General features: G+C 37.5%; 1 long non-coding RNA gene across 2 annotated transcripts; it reads left to right on the top strand.

Moving 5' to 3' along the window:
• The first annotated feature begins 653 nt into the window (after nucleotides 1-653).
• LOC133275506 (uncharacterized) lies at nucleotides 654-10293 on the top strand. Of its 2 annotated transcripts, XR_009745556.1 has the most exons (3): nucleotides 654-728; nucleotides 3025-3179; nucleotides 7351-10293. It is a non-coding gene; the product is annotated as an uncharacterized LOC133275506 (long non-coding RNA). The 2 variants fall into 2 exon arrangements; XR_009745555.1 differs by lacking the exon at nucleotides 7351-10293 and having other exon boundaries at nucleotides 3025-3245.
• The last annotated feature ends 2037 nt before the right edge of the window (nucleotides 10294-12330 follow it).

Here is a 12330-nt window from a genome sequence, read left to right as displayed (position 1 = left end):
CAGCTGAAAGTTGGAAATTTACTGTGTGAGACCCATTCAGAGGCAACTATTAAACTGATCTTTTGGTATGTCAATTGAATTTTATAATAATTTAATTGGGGGAGGTTTTCATACTTGAGATCCTAAAATTATGACAATGTGAATGTAAAATGCATTTCATATTACTGCAATTGATAAACCTGTCAGTTTTATAATCACTTGGCAACCAAAGTTCTTCCTCAGATATTAGCATCACACAACCAGCTGCACAAGGCTTCTAAAATAACAGCTTTTCAGCCACTCTTAATAGTTCAGCAAAGATGCAGTATGTTATATTACTAGCCTTTGAACTTTTTTAATACACTTCAGTGTCTACTCTAAATTTTAGGTGTCTTTGAAGCCATCATTTAGGTAGTGGCCTACTGTTGATGAAATGTGAATTGACTTTTTCAGGCTTCCCATTAGTCTGTAGCTTTCTCTGCTTGTCGGTCTTAAATGATTAGTTTTGCTGGAGGCAAATGCAAAGGTTTGCAAAATTGGATCATCTTGTAAACTTTTTGTTAGCTGTTTTGAATTTTGTGATGCTAAGAAAATGTGTTCAACTCCTCGGTGGTTTTATTTAGTCATTGTTCTAGGTACAAAACCAAACAATTGTCAATGACTTCTGTTGCAGAGACTTGTCAATCTGAGATCGAAAGAGTTCAGTGAAACATAGAAAAGCATAATTTCAGACTTTAAAAACAGCCTAGGTGAGTCACATGATTTTACAGTCAACTTTTTGCTATTTTAAAAAGTTTTTCAGATTTTTTGTTTGTATGCTCTTTTTCACAGAAAAAAAAAAGGGGGCGGGGGGAAGAAAGAAGGAAAGTTGGAACTGAAATTTTTTGAGAAAAGAAAAAGTTTTAAATAAGCAAAGTCAATGATCTAAAAAATAAATTCACATTGTCTTGGCTGCAAAAATGTCTTTAAAACCCTCTGATGTTATTGAAATGCTAATGGATAAAAAAGTTTCACAGGAAAGTATAATTTTTTCATCTTGACAGTAGCTATGCAAGTTAAATAAGATTGGACATGCACCTGTTTCCACAATTTACACTGACAGAAGGCAGTGGAATAGTTGTTAATTTCTTCTTTTTTTCTGCACTTTGGGGAACAGGGAACCAAAAGGACCCTGCAGAAATTACAAACTAGAAATTGTTTAAGATTTAACAATCTTGAAAAGTTCCATTCCTTAAGTGCTGAAGTTTCCCAAAAGCTCTGAAAAATAGCTTCATTTGATGGTTCCTTGGCACAGAGACAGACCTGGGACTTTGATGTGCGAAAAAAGGTACAGTTTGCCACACGCACACTCTAATGAAAATAGTTCACTGGGAACAGGTCAGTCCAAGCTGAACTCTCATTTTAGTTGGTTTAGCTGTGCATCACTTGAATGCGCACAAGATCTTACGCTTTTCTGCTGCATTAGCATAGTACTGTGTCTCCTATAAAACTTAGACATTTGTGGGATAACCATTCAATAAAATAGAGTCTTTTATAACTTCCATTCAGTTTCATGGAAAGAACTTCCCCCTTTCCCCCTGCTCCTCTGCTCTCAGCAGAAACTGAAGTTACAAAAGCAGGCATAAGAGTAAATGTATCACTTTAAGTTCCAGATGTATTAATAGTTTCAAGGGATAACCACAATGCTATTAGAAGAACTACTAGGTTTATTTTTACTTCTGGCATTGGTATAGGGTTTTAAGTGAGGGTAGCTTTGATTATGCTTTTTAAGCATTTATCAAGGAGTTGGATTGAGGAAGTTGATAAACTGTATTCAGATGATAGTTCTGCCACAGACATCCTGTGTGCTCCTGGGCAAATCACTTAAACTTTTTATGCCCCAGTTCCCAATTTGTAAAACAACAACAACAACACTTCATTATCCAACACTTTATGCATCTTATGAGCTTATATTGCAAGCTTTATGGAGAAAGACTATTTATACAGTGCCTGGCACAATGGGTCCCAGGTTATCTACTGGGGACTCCAGATATCACCATCATACAAAAATGTTTTTGCATATAGAAATTCTTAAAGGCTCTGTCAACTTACAATTCCTAGAGTACTGCCTCAAACACAAGCTTTGGATAAGTCATATCTCCCTTTTGACAGTCACAAATCCTTGTGATATGCATTATTCACTCTAGCACTGTTTCTGATGTACCCAGTTCTCTTGGGAACCACCCCTGAATGTCATATTTACAGACTTACACTAAAGTATATTGAAATAGGTGTCGAGCCTGAGGAGCTAAATGCTGCAGTGGGTTAATGCATTAACCTTTCACATCTGGAGACTTGAGGTGAAACCCCGGTTCTGTTGAAGTCCACAGTAAAGTCACACTAATGTCAGCAGGGCCAGGATCTGATGGTGGAAGTTCAAGCAATGCCACAGTCATGAGTAAAATAATTCTTTAGCATGAGCTATGTCTCCTGTGACTATCCACCGACTTCTCACTGAGCTACTAAAGGCTCTGTGGCACCACAGTGATTTGGCACCACAGCATCTTCCCAAGAGCTGGAATAGGAGAGAGGGCTAGCCACTGTAACCTGAGCACAGAAGTGCCTTGAGAAGCCTGACTGTTACCAATATTTTCAGGCTATATGCAATTGCCTTGCGCAGACATCCCACACACATATATGCCATATCATTTCCACCACACCCAAATGCGAATGTGTTCACTGCCTGAATTAGAGAAGAATTACCACTAGAGAGAACAAAGAAACATATTCCAAACCACTATTGCCTTTCAGGTATTTGATCAAGAGCTTTAATATTCTTCTGTTCTTGTTAAATTTGTCCTAAACTGCCCTACATTTAGCTTAGAAAATAGTGTGCATCACACATCTAACTTTAAAGCTTGAAATAATCTCTAGAGAACATTAGACAGCACACTCAACCTTTTGCATGTAAAGATAAATCATGACACCAATCTGTCCAAGACTGAGAACCTGCTTCAATAACAATGTACTTTCCCTCTGTGACCACTCAGTATGTTTTCCATACAGATTTCTGAGAGGGACCTATCTGAAGAAAATGTACTCTTAGAAATGTGAAGCTCAGGACATCACTTTCAGAAGAAAATAATCTCTCCAATACCTTTCCTGACACTGCAGATATTCATTGACCCAGACAACGTATTTCTTCCTTGTACATGGATAAGGTTAAGTCCAGCATAGTGGGAAATGATCCCTCTGTTCTTCTAAATAAAATTTAGGAAGAAAACTTACCTATATTTGGGATGTTTCTCTGGGAAACTTAAAAGGTCTAAAGGAATTATTGAAAATAAAAGGGTAAAAAAAGTGTGTTTATTTTTATTTAAATATGAATGTAAATGCTTTGCAAAGTGTTTTGCAAATGCTGCTTTGAACAGTCATCATTTTAGTTATTTCAACAATAATTATTGAAAATTGCTTTCTTTCCTACATTCACAATATTAAATTTTTGGCATTTTAAACTGACAACAAGCTAACACATATCACTAGGGCATTCTTCATTGCAAAAGATTCTGTTAGTGTATGTTCTCTAACCATCAATATGCCAAAGGCTTTGACAAAGACTATTTGATGTGTATTAGACATGAACCATCCTTCCTTAAATTCTTCCGGCTAGTGATAATGAGGATAATGAGCACGCACTTTATTAGCATCTCCTCACATCCTTACTTTCATATGAGTGAAAAAGTGACTTAAAGCCCCATCCAGAGCTGTATTCTACACTTCTGGTTCTGAAAGAAGAAAAATTAATAAAAAGCTTGCAGACCCCATTGACCTGTGAAATTCTGGTTCTCTCACAAATGCAACCTTTACATATTACATTTACAAATTGTGCTTTGTACAATTAAGGAGTACAGAAAACTATAAGTTGGGGCACTAGCTTGTATTTCTGAAGAGTATGTGAACTATCGCTGCTATAGAAGTTTCTTTAGGCTTTTCCTTTACCCATAAATGCAGCTAGCGCATATGGAGATACAACTACAAGAAACATGCTGTATTTTGTACTCCATCTTCCCTTTGAAAAGGACAAAAAGAGTTTCCATTCCTACAAGGCTAGCATTCAGTTAATGGTTCAGCGATTTCTTTTACCTATGCTGTATTCTGTGGTAGAGCAACCACTGACAGAAATTAAATATTAGCATATGTTAGCTTTCAGGGATGAAACAGAGGAACAGGAGTTACGGGTAGCAATAAAATGCAGATCGAGTACAAAAAGTGCTGGCATCAGCCCCACACAAGGACAATGATGGCATCTATAGTCAAGTATGTCAGTTGTAATATTCAAAGGAAGCTTCTTAACAGTCATTGTTAATTCCCCTCAGATACTGTTTCTGGAGCTGCACAGACCTGTTTCTCACTTTAAAATTAAGCAGGACATTATTTACTCCTACTTAAAAATAATTTAAATAAATAAGTAAATTAATTAATTAATTAAAAAAAAAAGCATATACCCAGTTACTCAGCAGAGCTTTATCCCAGAGGAATATTAAAAATGTGCAACCTCATGTGTTTACTCGAGCCAAGGAGGTGGTGCCTCCTTTAAGAGTCATACAATTTCTTATATTCATTTGGATGGCAGCATAATTCATTGTGGCAGAGTCACAGGACCAACCAGCAGCAGGAGGATGCTGGATGAAACTGAACATCAACTTGTCTAAAGGTTTTCCTTTTTTTTTGACTGAGCCCCCTACTCAGATTTAAATGATTCAAAATCTGAAGCTTTCACCACTTTCCTTGGGAAAATGTATCACACCATGATGGAAGTGACAGTTATCTAAATATGTCATAAGACATTAGAATATTTAAGAAAAAAACAAAGAACCACAAAAACCACAGAGCTCTTTGTGTAACCAAGTACTTAAACTCTACAAAGGAGAAGCTGAACAGATGGTTTGCAGACTTTGAGTCCCAGAGGTATAACCTGAATCATGTGAAAAAACACATACAGGATGTTAGTAAACCGATTTCTCCTCTTTATTTAAATTCATGCCCTTGTTATATACCCTTAAATTATATTAACAGTTCTTATTTCTCATTGAAGCTTGTGTGTACATTGCCATATCTGTGACACTACAGCTAGAATGTTAGGCACTGTGAAAATAACTCCCCATGTGACAAAGTATACGTAAGAAGATATTGGTCAAATGATTCACAGATCCAGTATGTTCTGTTTACAAAATTCATTTTGGGCATCTTTTATTCATATAGTATGTCTCAAGATGAAAGTAGCATTTTATACTCCTGTGTATTTTATACTCAGACATTTCATCCTCGCCATGAACACAGGAGCCAGTAGGAGGAACTACAGTTTCTTGGATCTAGAGAGATGATTTTGAAAGAACTCTTACTTGAAAATCTTCCTGTTCAGCTGATGAATCACTGCTTAAAACTGTTGGCACTAAACATTGTTACCACTTTAGCTAGAGCCATATGCTGATACGCATACACACACACATACCTATATATACAGGCATATGTACCCATAAAGGAAACTAAAGGAAATCAAGTATTTAATAAAAGCAACGTGTGAATTCATACTTCAGCACTGTAAGTCAAAGAAAAAAAAAAAACACAAAAAACTCCCCCAACAAAACAACTTCACAGACTGATTACCAGAGTGCTTATTTTGAAGAAAACTCCTGAGTTTGTCAGTCTTTGTTTTGATAGCTTTGAGTTAGCCAGACTTGGAAGGAAACTGCTGACCCAAGATGGGAATAGAGACATTGCTGAATATCTCCATGAACAGTAATTGCAACAGACTGGGACACTGAACTTGCACATCGAGTTTACTGACTCCGTTACTGACCTCATATAAGTGATTTCTACAGTCAAACACATTCGTATTTTTAGGAGCTTACACACAACACTGGGAGGATGTGATTTTCACATATGCCAATACAGGGGATAAGGTCTGGACTTCGTTCACTGCTATAGAGATTTAAAGAAAAAAAAGTAGAGAAGCAGCATGGAAACCTGTAAAAATCAAGGTTTTCTCCACATTATAACTTGTACGATATCAGGATATGCTCCTTTTAACATGGTGATATAAATTTGAACTGTTCTGTCAAGGGTTGTTGGTAGAAGTCTGTCCTTGAGAGAAGTTGCCTTGGCTCCTAGTTGGGTTACAGCAGGGGGAACAGGCTTATCTCTGAATGGAGAATCAAGCTTCCCCAAGGTTTCTATTGTTAGCTGAACTCATCATTTTCCAGCACTTCCCACCACAGAGCACGAGGGGTTTTCAAGCCCACATGGCAAAGGACCCTTTGTGAGAACCCTTCACGAAGCCACTAGCAACACTTTAGGTCCCTCAAGGAATGTAGCCTGCAGAGACACGAGAAGAAATCAAGTCCCTATTGCAGGGATACCCAACACACAGGCACCAACTTGCTAACAGTAGCCAGGGCTGAGCTTCCGTGTGGCAATGACATAATTCTTCTACTGTGTGGAAATGCACCACAGGACCTCCAATGCCAGAGCGTTAAAACCTGATTACCATAAAACAAAGTAAATGCTCTAATGTGGACAGCAATTAGTTGTTCAGAACTGATAACAGCAGATTCCTTTCACAGCCGTTTAAAGCCCATCTGTTGAACATTATAGACCAATCACTACATTGTGATTAATATTTATGATAGAGAAAAACTTTTCCAAAAGGTTATATCTCCAACAGAATCTGAACATTTCAAACGTTTTTCTTTCTGAATTCCTGAAGACAGCATCAATAATGAAGGGTCTGGTCCTGCTGCCACTGAAGTCAATAGCCAAAACTCTCCTACATTTCAACAGTGAGAGGATATGAGGCTGTTTGACTCAGCAGAATAAAACCAAAACCAAACAACAGCTGGTAGAAATCAGGCTGAACATAATGATCTTTATACCTGACAGTCAAAAAGGTCATTCTGCCCTTTCTTATTTTATATACAAAATTAGCCAACTAAATTTAAAATGCATTAACTTTTGAACTGTAGAGAAATTAATTGCCATTTTCAGCCATATACATTTTTAAAGAATTTGAAAACATTTTAATATGCAGACTTATTCTTTTCAGTGTCCTAATATTAATCCATGTTGGTAGTGTCAAAGCAAGTACATCTGTGCAAAAGGAAAATTTATTTGTGGACCAAACAAAAATCATTGCCATCTCTCAGTTTAACTACCCCTTATATGTGTTTTTTATGATCCAGGCCCTGTTTTCTGCATGCTGGATAATAACTGTCTGGCTAAACATAACGGGCTAAAAATTTATCAGTGATTTGTTGCTCAGCCTGTTTATTAGTGTTTGGCTATGGGAAGGTGGGTAGGACTCAAAAAATATCTTATTAATTCTTTTCTTGACAGAAGAGTCTGCATAAATCTTAACATCGATGAGGAGAGACCCTACAAATGTGGAAAGAAATTATATGACAGACTAATAGGAAAGCAAGCTGGAAGACAGTGGAGCCCAAAATTCCTGGCAGGAATCGAGACATCTCCTCAGGTCTTTGCTATTCTACAGATGCATCCATTTACTGGAAATAACTTGACAGAATTCTGCCCCATCATTTTGGGAATTATCACATTAAAACCAGGAAACAAAGGGGCGAGAGTGACTCCAACAACAGGCATGGATTTTGGACTCTGCTGACACACCTTTTGCAGCTGCATGATAGGGTTCAGCACTTAAGAGAGTCTTACTGCTAGTTCTTGGATTTTATTTTGTCCTTGCATTGGTTTGTTGATTACTTGTTCAAAAAACAATGGTGGTGGTAATGTTCCTATTCATGTCACCTTTCTTTGAAAGTTTCTGAGAATCAACAGAAGCCAGTCTATTTTTCCGTTGTTTACTGTATCTCATTAATTCCCCAGTCCTATACTGATATGCTTGCCAAAGTTCTCACAGGTTTTGAAATAGCTTCTTAATTTACTGTGGGTTTAAGTACACAAAACTAAACAATTTGGCAAGTACAGTACGCTAACAGATTTTAATAAGTTCAGATATAAGAGCATGTCTATCAATAACACATTTCTGCAGACCAGAGGATGAATTGCATTCTTCTATAACCAGGTTTAGTGATACCATTTAGATACACTGCTTGTAATATAGAAGGAAGCACTTGCTCCTTTCTGGAGTCATTTATTTATGCTCCAATTTAATTGTAATAATTGGTCAGGGAGCATCATCCTCAGCCTTTGGGGCTGCACTCCTGTCTGCAAATGTAGATGCATGAATGTGGATATTCTCCAGAAGATGTGCTAGCACAATAAGACCAGAAAAAAAAACACCTATCATTCTGAAGATTAATATTCTCTTAATAATCACAATGTAGGCTGTGCAGAAGAACCACCGGTTAGATCATGCTAGACTATATAGTAACAATATAATTTTAAAGCAGTCTCTCCATGCACAAAGTGCACGTACATGCTATACATTAGTCATAACTCAGTACACATTACAAAAATGTGGATAACTTAAATTTTGAGGTTTTCTTTGTATCATTTACATGCCTTTAGAGCCACTTAACAGTTAAAACCTGGTTCCTGAAAGTTGCTAGAGGTACAGCTATGTGATCTATGAAGTATAAAAGAAAAAATAATGTAAAATTAAACATGAAATTAAATTGATCTCCTTGTTGACATGAAGCCAGCCAAAAAGGTCTATTATTTTTTACACAACAGTGCTTGTGTTTAACTGGAGAACAGAGTCATGGTACTGTACCCGAACCTTTCCCTGGAAAAAACGTATGTAGTATCATTATTCCTTAAAAAAAGGTGTTAAGGCTTACAATCGGCTTTGGAGTCACATTGAATAACAGTAGAATAGCTAAAAGCAAACCAGACCCTTTGCTGGTTTCACCTGACAGGTCTCACGCTGCTTCCAGAGTCCCAGTACGGCTGTACAGTAGAGCTCTAATAGTTCACGCATTGGGCAGCTCTGCAGCCCAGCAGTCCTGGGTACAGTTCAGGTGAACACAGCTCTCCAGCACAGCGCCTTAAATGAAAAGCACATTTATACTAAATATACTACTTCGGGATGTGACTGGGTTACAATGATAATACTTGAAGGTTATGACAGGTAATGACAAAGTAATAACAATACTTGAAACAGATCGAGAGCATTAAAAAAAAAAAAAGGAAAACCAAAAAAACCCCACCCCAGAATAAAGGAGGAAACACTCAGTTTTTCCTTATCAATGGGACATGTAGGTTTAGAGCAGTTCACTGCACTAGCTGCATGCCCAACCACTCAAAGGTGTCCCATTAGCGGGCTTAGACATATGCCTTCAGAAGAAGCATGAAAGCAACATATCCTTTTCATGTATGATGAAAGAACCTGGTGCTTCTGTCACACTCAGATGTTACCCTGTGCTGGTCTTGCTTGGGATACAGTGCAGCTTCTTCACAGTAGCTGGTATGGTGCTGTGTTTTGGATTTGTGCTGGAAACAGTGTTGATAACACAGGGATGTTTTGATCATTGAAAACAGAGTCAAAGCCTTTTCTTTCTGCTCCTCACACCACCCTGCCAGCGAGTAGGTCAAGGGTGTACAAGAAGCTGGGGGGCAATACAGTCAGGACAGCTGACCCCAACTGACTAAAAGGATTTTCCACACCATATGGCACCATGCTCAGCCTATAAAGCCAGGGGTTTGTCTTTCCAAGTAACCATTACATGTGATGGAGCCCTGCTTTCCTGGAGATGGCTGAACACCTGCCTGCCAATGGAAAGTGAGGAATGAATTCCTTGATTTGCTTCACTTGCGTGTGCAGCTTTTGCTTAAAATAACCTGCCTTTCTCTCAACCCACAAGTTTTCTTACTTTCAGCCTTCTGATTCTCTCCCCCATCCACTGCAGGGAAGTGAGTGAGGGGCTGTGCTTGCAATGGCAACACCATCCAAGGGCTCTGGGAAAGCTCTGTGGCTGCTTATTGGGTTTGTTTTGCTGGAATAGTCTTCTCTCCCAAAGCCCCTTCATTTCAGTTCTGCATCCAAGTTTGTAAAGCAAGACACAGTGAAGTGATTGAGTGTCCGTGAAATTCAGGGAATGGGAAACAGAGACCAAAAATAATTAAGTCAATTTCTTAATAAAGGAGAATGCTGATTCCCCCCCCGCTTTGATTTTTTAGAGTTCAATGCTGAAAAGAAAATGTTCAAAGTGCTTTATTTAAATTAGAATCCCATAACAATCCCTTTGAATATATTCAAAACATGTTTATATTAACATACTAGAAATACACACTGTTATGGAACAAGTTTCAAATACTACAGCCATGATAGATCATGGAAGAAGTTAAATAGCCTTGATTCAATTTTGTGGGTGAGTGCTGTCCTCTAAATATTCTCCGAAGAGACTGAGAAACGAGGAGGTTTGTTTTTTTTCTGAGCTGGAATTTTCATCGCCAACATTTATATACTTAATATTGAGTAAAAACTTAAAAAACTTTTGAACAGACCAAAAATTCATCAAGAAACTTGTGACAGATTCATTCACCCTTCTCACCCAGTAGCATCATTTTGGCTTAATATTTTTTGTTAACTAGGAGCTAAATACTTTCTATGTATTTCTGCAAATATGTCCTACTTCATTACAACTTTATGACTGCAGGTAAGACAGGTATATTGTGCACAATATTGCGCAGGTGTATGGTGCACATCACCGCATGAGATGGTTGCCCATGCAATCAGCAGATAAACTTCCTGTGAAAGCATGTTTTCCATGAACAGGAAAACAGTTTAAGGACATTATGAACACTTTACTTTTCTAAAATATGACAGTCCATCTCCACACCTATACAGAAAATATGAAAAGAAATATCAAAATTATGCATTAGTAACAGGTTATATTTAAACCAGTGTATTTACAATTAAGTATATCGTAAACTAATATGGTTTATGAAATACAATTAGAAGAGCTTTAAGGTTTTATTACTTATTGATTTCCGCAAATTTGACAAAAGATATTTACAGATATGGATGCATATACTACATGTCTATGTCTACTCCTGAGAATGAGCTTTTATGCATGGAGATGTGCATCTTATTATTACAATAAACCAGAAACACTGTGTTGGTGACAATCTACTTCCCTGTCCTTGTGCAATCTGAAAATTATCTAAAATGGGAAAGGTAGTACTTTTGCCCCAGTATCATGACTGCCATGTTCTTGATTTATATAAACATATGACATTCTCAAATGCTCTCCCTTCCATAAAGCTATCCATGGCCAGCTGGGTGATGTTAACTAAGAACTAATCATAAACATCTGCTTAGTGTGCATAAATGTTGCTTTTATTCCAGATTTTCCTAAAAGAAAATATACTGTCAAGCTACATATACATATTTTAGTCATCCTTCTTTTTTTCCCTTTTTTTTTTTCTTTTTTAACCACAAAAATCCATTAATATACTTCGATCTAGAGAGGCACGTATTATTTGATCTGACACAAAGACTAACAAGCATGGTATGCTTGAGTTTTGGTTTCCCTTTTCTAGCACTTAAAGAGGTCAAATACTTCATATCAATCTGCCCAGGTTGACAGCACCTTTTTTGTTGCTGCCAGTCCTCTTGTGGTGTTGCAGTCCATGAGAGGAATGGCTGACCCACTGCCTGTACCCCACACACACTTCTTGGATCCCCTGAAAGTGCTCAGGTGTTTTGAAGAAAGTTTTCAGTGATTTTTGAAACCCAGCTTAGGAGTGAAATCTGATGTAACACGCTATGTTAGATATGAATTCCTGATTTATCTTAATGTATTACACTTCCTTATTGCAAACTAGATGAGGTTCAACCTTGGGCTGCTGTAAATCCTGCAGCTTCACAGCATCTACATCTCCAGCTGCATCAGCCCAGTGATGAACACATAAGAAACACCATATAGGTGTAATTCGTGTGGGGCTTGACTCAATTATCTAACCTGTCATTACTCTAATTTATGGAGAAGGAAGGGTGACTTGTTTCATTTAAATGTGTGTCCTAACTGTACAATGAACTACCTTCTGGAGACATGTCACCCTATAGAAAAGATGCAGTAGTATCCTAAATGTGACATCTCTGTATCAAGTTTGTATAACTGTAGGGTTCCCTAATACTCAAAGATGAAGTCCACAGTGCAGTTCAGATGTAGCTGCAGTGGTGACTATGCACAAGGTGAGCTTTTCCAAAATTGATTCAACTATTTCATACCTCCATTATATATAAATATATAAAATTCACATCAATAAGTTTGTATTAAATGTTTAAGCTTTGATAAACTGGAGATTTTTCTCCTTTGCAACCAAAGTTAAGTATGTGAAAGTGAAATCCAAACCTTCCCATCCCTATTGACTATTCCTGTCTTAGGACAT

Source organism: Pezoporus flaviventris, unplaced genomic scaffold (assembly GCF_033815535.1).
Source record: "Pezoporus flaviventris isolate CSIRO_AGI_PZ_B2104156 unplaced genomic scaffold, CSIRO_AGI_Pfla_v1 ptg000002l, whole genome shotgun sequence".
NCBI classification, from domain to species: Eukaryota; Metazoa; Chordata; class Aves; order Psittaciformes; family Psittacidae; genus Pezoporus; species Pezoporus flaviventris.
This window is presented reverse-complemented; position numbering and strand designations above follow the sequence as displayed.